Source organism: Corvus brachyrhynchos, unplaced genomic scaffold (assembly GCF_000691975.1).
Source record: "Corvus brachyrhynchos isolate BGI_N302 unplaced genomic scaffold, ASM69197v1 scaffold200, whole genome shotgun sequence".
In the NCBI taxonomy this organism is placed as follows: domain Eukaryota; kingdom Metazoa; phylum Chordata; class Aves; order Passeriformes; family Corvidae; genus Corvus; species Corvus brachyrhynchos.
The window spans coordinates 7,900,021-7,906,137 of NW_008236184.1; the positions used below are offsets into that span (position 1 = coordinate 7,900,021).

General features: G+C 39.3%; 1 protein-coding gene across 2 annotated transcripts in view; it reads left to right on the top strand.

The window, feature by feature from the left end:
- IGF1R (insulin like growth factor 1 receptor) overlaps nt 1-6,117 on the top strand; it is a 167,787-nt gene that overhangs the window by 1,632 nt on the left and 160,038 nt on the right. The window lies entirely within an intron of this gene.

Genomic DNA, 6,117 nt, shown 5'->3' on the forward strand with positions numbered 1-6,117 from the left:
CTCGCTCGGGAACTGCCAGAGCCCCGACTTTGTTTTTGTGCGTTTCCAACCTGTGATTGTGTTGCAGTGCCCGCCCCTCTCGGGCGCAGGGGGAATCGAGGGGGCAGGGAGGGCTGCGCTGCCATTGATTACACTGCAATCATCGCCGGATTAATTCCGGGGCTGATCGGTTTTCTCCTGGTATGTCGGGCTCACGCTGGATTGAGGATCTCTTGCATGAAATTAGCCTTCCCTTGTTTCCTCGAGTATCTCTGTAGACCGGGAGATGGTAAATGTGCCTTGGAGCCCAACCATTTTAAACAGTGCTCCCTCTCCTTCAGCGTCTGCAGAAACAGGGATGTTCCTGTACTGCATCCTGATGCTTTAATTTCTTCCGCCGTGTGTTTTTCAGCACACTCCTGGAGCTGTTGTTGTGTGCCTCTCCCTCTCAGAAAGATACGCGTTGTTGGAGGGAAGGAACGAGGAGATCAAATTTCTCCATTTTAAATGTAAAGGGAAAGAATTTAGGAGGCAGGAAGGCTTTTCTAGAAGTAGTGGTTTCAGATTGAAAAGAAAAGGAAGTTCTTTGGATGCACTGGCGTTGAGGCTAAGTACACAAAAAAAGATAAGTGAGCAAGAAGCACATAGATAGAGCCTGTAATGCATGTTGAGTAGTAATTATATTTTGTTAGGCAGTAAATGCCTGTTAACTCCTTGCAAATTAAGGCCCAGTTTAGGCTTTTGGGCCAGCTAGGGCTGGAGGGCTGCAGTCTTACTTCCATGAGTTGAACTTTCTGGCTAGAGCTGTTTTCAAGAGGGACGATTAATCTTTAAGTTTAAAAACAAAACCTCCGTGCCCTTCTTCAGGGAAGGGCTTACAAAGGATCCAGTAGCGTGGAGAAACAGAACAGGAGGAGGAGGAGGAGATCTGGTGTGTTCTCAAACTGCTAGGATACACATTTAGAATTGTTTTCCTTGTCTTACCTGGTACAAAGTACCTTGAAATAAAAATGCTCACCCAGCTCTGGCAATGAAGTAGTGCAGGAAGAGTATGTTAGGATTTTAGGTTCTAGTCCTCTCAAGTGTTTGTGGTTACCACTTACCTAAAATGAGCATCCCAAATGAAATATCTTCTGAAGAAGATCCAGGCATTTAAATATGGGAAGATATGCTGAAAAACTTGTCTTAGCGGAATACTGCCTCTAATCGATTGTCTTTGTAGTTTGCAGTTTAATAGCCTTTGTTTTCACGAGTTATTGCTGAAAGAATTTTGCTGTTAGGGGGAAAAATGATCTCCAGAGCAGATGTTTTACATCTCTTCATATTCTTCTCTCTCCCCACAATAGTGGAAGGAAGATTAATCTTAATTTTTATTTGTTTTTCATATATACTGTGTCATAGCTAAAAGGCACTTCCATTTTCGGTCAAACAAGCAAGGCATTCCTAAATAGGAATACAAAGGAGTTACAACTGGAGGGGAGAGACCCATCCCTTTAATGCTAAATTATATAAAATGTGTTTGTGGTTATGTGACAGAAACTTCTTTAAAATGCAGGTAGCTTCAGTGGAGAGCTTCTGATTTAGAAAAAGTCATTAAAAAATGCTGAGAATTCCCTGAGATTGTGTTAGAACGGCACAAAAATGGAAATGAGAAGACCTTCCATTAAAAAAGAGTTTGTGGTGGTGTACCCGTGCGTTTGATGTGTAAAGCTACAACTGTTGGAGGCTGTTTGATGCTGGGGGTGGGTTTAACATGAGGAGTAAACATGGTGTTTTCTTCCTTTTCTCCCTTGAGCACGATGGGGTTTTGATTTTCAGCCTTTTGTGTATTTACAGAGGGAATGTCTAGGAGGGAATGGGTTAAACAGTTAGAAGAAAAATAATAGTTTTAGGTGTGATAATACTTCAGATTGATGGATATCTTGATGGGTTTGCTCATGTTAGCACCGAGCTTTTGTTTGTCTGTCCAGGCTGGATGTTGTGTTTCTGATAATGAACAGTAGCTCATGCTGATGCTTAATCTCTCACAGGTTGCTTAGTAAAAGCCCTCATGACCTGCTGAGTGTCGGCGTTACACACACCTCGCTTTTGCATCAGCATTTTCCGGTACGCCCAGTGGTTAGGGAATGTTGGTAACTGGGAGTTGGATAATCCCTGCTGTAATTGAGGTTGTGAATAGAAAATGCCAGAGCCAGTAAGGAATTGGCGTCAGGCGGGGTCAGCAGAAAGGGGAGAGGAGGGAAGTGTGCAGGGAGTGATGGTGCCTGGAGTTCGGGGGGAAGGAGAGTGAGTCCTACTTGGACTTTTTTTTGATTGTGTGGGGTTGGACTTCTGGTTTGCAAAGCAGAACTGGAGCAAAGGCTTGTGTGAGTCAGAAACTGAGAGGGTTAGGAAATGGAAGTGACTTAGCTAATATCAGGCAAAATGTGTTGAGAATGTGAGGAAGCAGAGGGATGGATGGGTGTGGAAAACAAAGGTGTGTTCGAAGTTTCAGTGTTGAACCAACATCTGAGAGGGAAACACTGGGGTTTTTGTGTGTGTGTGAAGTTCTTATGTTCTGAGAAGTGAGGGAAGGAAGGGGCTGCAGAGAGCAAGAAGACAGATCAATTAGTTTGACTTCAGCACAACAGAAGACATGATTTATTTGGTTTAATGGGGAAATTGCTCAGATTTGATCAACTGCTGTGTTAATTTTTGTGTCAGCTTTTCCCTGACGTGTTGCTCCTCCAAACTAATTCTAGGGTATAGTTAAAGCACACGTCAGTGATGCTGAAATTGTTTTCATCTTGAAAGATACACACAAAATCTAGTGTTAAAGATCATCCATGTGATGAGTTTTGAATCTATCTTCATTGGTAAATAATTCATTTCTATCAGTATGTGTTACCATGGGAAAAGTTGTTTCAAATCCTGTTTAATCTTCTGCTAAACTGGCATTTACTAAGGAAATCTTGGAGGAGAAATTTTTTTAAGCATCTAACATGTAAAATTAAAATCCATTAAGATCCACTATTAGCTTTAAAGGACAATTTCAGTTCATGTTTAACCAATGCTTTTTCTCTTCCCCAGTAATTTTTGTTTTCTTTTTACTCTGAAGAAGATTTTACCAGTGATCACTGGAACGATTATCTCAGTGAGAGCAGAAGAGGCAGTTTTGTTAAATGATTAATTATGTTGTGTGTATATTCCATCTGTGTGAATTGTGAGCTACTGCAAACTTCATTGTAGAGAAGTTTGTTTATGGTCCTGAACTTTGAGAGAGAGAGAGAGAGAGAGAGAGAGAAAGGCAATAATATATGCAGGAAACCTGTTTTTCTCACAGTGGATGTTAACTTTGTGATCCCACACAGCAAACAAGTTATCTAGCTCGTCATCTGTAATGGCTCTAAAGTTCATAACTTACAAAATGTGCTGAATTAAATTATTTTTAAGAAGTTAGTGTATTTATCTGAATTATCTGTAGTTAAATTAATAAACTTCATGAGAATTATTGTACTTGAAAAGCTGATGGCAACTTGCTGAAAAATTCCTGAAACTTTGGTTTATGAAATTAAATGCATTCTTACTTGGATTTAGTGTAGAGCTTTCACATTTGGAAATGCTTTTGGATGTTATCAAGTAGCAGCTGTTTTTTATTTATGTGTGAATGTGTACATAGGAATGGGTAAACTGCAGTTTATTATTGAAAACTATTGTGGATGCTAAATTTTTTAAAAAGCTGCAGTTTAAGTAATTGTCTCGGGAGTCTCATAATTAAAGTTATTGCAGATTTGTAGTTGCAGTTGAATTCGGATCTTCCTGAAAGAGCTGAGCTTTTGAGGTTTCTGGGCTTTGGTGCTAATGGAACGTGCTGCTTTTAAGAGTTTGTGTGCAGAAAGACTTTGGGAATGCAGTGATGTGTTTGAAAGGTAGAAATACTGTTTTAGTATTTTGATCTATTTGACATGTATAATTTTTCTATCACTGTAAATTGTATAGACAGCTTCTTTGTGTAGGTTAGTTGGATTAGTTTTTATGATTTATGAAAGCCACTTTAAAAAGAATAGTTTCACATTTTTTTTTTATTGTACAAAAGCAGAACTCAACAAACAGCAGTTGATGAAGACACATTGGTGGTTGTTAGCCAGCCTGTCTTATGTGTGGTTTTTTTGGGCTGCTTTTTTTCCCTCTTAGCCAAGTCATGACAGGTACAATCTGGACTGATTTCTGGAGTACTATATTTGTCTTTTTTTGTGTCCAGAACTGTCTGAGAGAAACTTTGAGGACCGGCAAACGATCAGCAACACACAGTGTTCATTCATATGTTTCTGTGCTCTGAAACAGAGCTGTACCAAGTCCTCAAACTCAAAGATAGGCTCTGGTTCCTTTAGACAGGACTTGTTAGTTTTGATCGCTAAGTTTGATAATAGTTTGCTTTATTAATTAATTAAGGAGATGCATTCTGGCAAGCCCGGGTGTGTTGTGAAGATTTAACTTGCCCTTATCGCTGAAAGTTTTGCTTTCTAACCTTTGCAAATGCAAAATATGAGCCGTTCCCTTAGGATATCTTGTAGGACACCAATTAACTTCTTCAGTGTTGATATCCTCAAGAAGTTGCTGTTGTGGCACAAGATTGTTTAAAATGTGCTGAAAAGCAAAATTGTTGTTTCTATATTTACAGATTGGTTTGCATATGACTCCTAAGCTTTAATGTAACAGAACTTTATTTATTCATTTGTTTTTGAATATCCAGACCTGTACATTTCTGGTTAGTCTGTTTCTTTCTTGGTAAACTTGATGGTATGAGCAGAAACAAACATCTGTATATTTCAGTATATTCACAGATAATTTTTTCAATGAGATAGGTCAAAGGTAACAATCTCAGAGAAGTGATCTCACACCCCAATAAAGTACTAAGATTAGTCCTTTAGAGGACCAAATCCACTAGTAAATAATTGAGTAGAACATCAAATGTACACTTTTGCAGCAGCACAAAGTCATTTTAATAATAACTTAGAGCAATAATTCCTGTTGTCACTGAAGTGCTGACCAGGTTAGGTTTTAAGACTTATATTGTTGTACATGATGCAAATAAATCTTTTAAAGCAGGAAATAGGCAAATGTGCTTTACTGTCATAATTCACAAATTCGGTGTGCGTGTCCTGCTTTTGTGAATACTTGGTTTGTGAAGGTGTATGTTTGGGGCAGGTCCCCTGACTGAATGAGTTTGTTTGCCTGTGTTGCCAGTGAGGCACATGTTGCTGCAATAGCTCTGTGACCGGTCAGGGAATTTTATCTCCAACCCCTTATTGGTGCCATTACATGCTGTAAAGATAGCTCTGTTTACTTGGAAGTGTGAGCATCAACTGATCAAAACACTTTCTCTTAACAGGTGGGCTCTTTTTGGAGTTCTTTGTCGAACATCCCTTCTGCCTGTGCTGGGAGCAGTGCCAGAATGTGACAACATCAGGCAGATGCAGGAAATATTAAGAGTTTTTAATGACAGAGGCAAACTTTACACAAGTGGTTTTCCCCTGCTGTTGAATTGGTGATGGGTCATTCTTACTGACTGTTTCCAGCAGCTTTGTAGTTTTTTTCCTTTAATACGAACAGTTTGCAAATTATTACACTGCTCATTTAAGTGAGCTCCTTACACAATACTGTTCAAATAGCAGAGGGTTTGATTGGAGGCAGGAAAGAAAAAATTTTTGAAGTTCAGAATGCATGAAATGAATACATGCTGAAGTAGTCAAAGATCCCTTGTACTTTATCAGAGAGCAGTCTGCTTGAATGAAAGGTACTGTACCTGCTGTTAAGTTTATAAACTTGGTTTATACAGATTACTTTTTAAATTATTCATGATGCTACGTTACAAGTATATCTGACAGGTTTAAAATAAATGGCTTGATGGTAAGAGGGAGCATGCATAAATTAGAGCTGGGATAATGTGCTCTTTGAAGTATCTCTCCCATTTGTTACTACTGGAATACAGTAGGTAGCTGCAGCTGAGTGTGTGATTCTCAAGTGAGAGTACATCATTATCTTCAAACTGGTGTAGTGGCAATTCTTATGTAAGACAGATGAGACGAAGCGGCAGGGAGGACCAAGGTGCTCGCTTTGTTTTTAGTTAACAGACATTTCTGCTGAACCAGGGAGAGA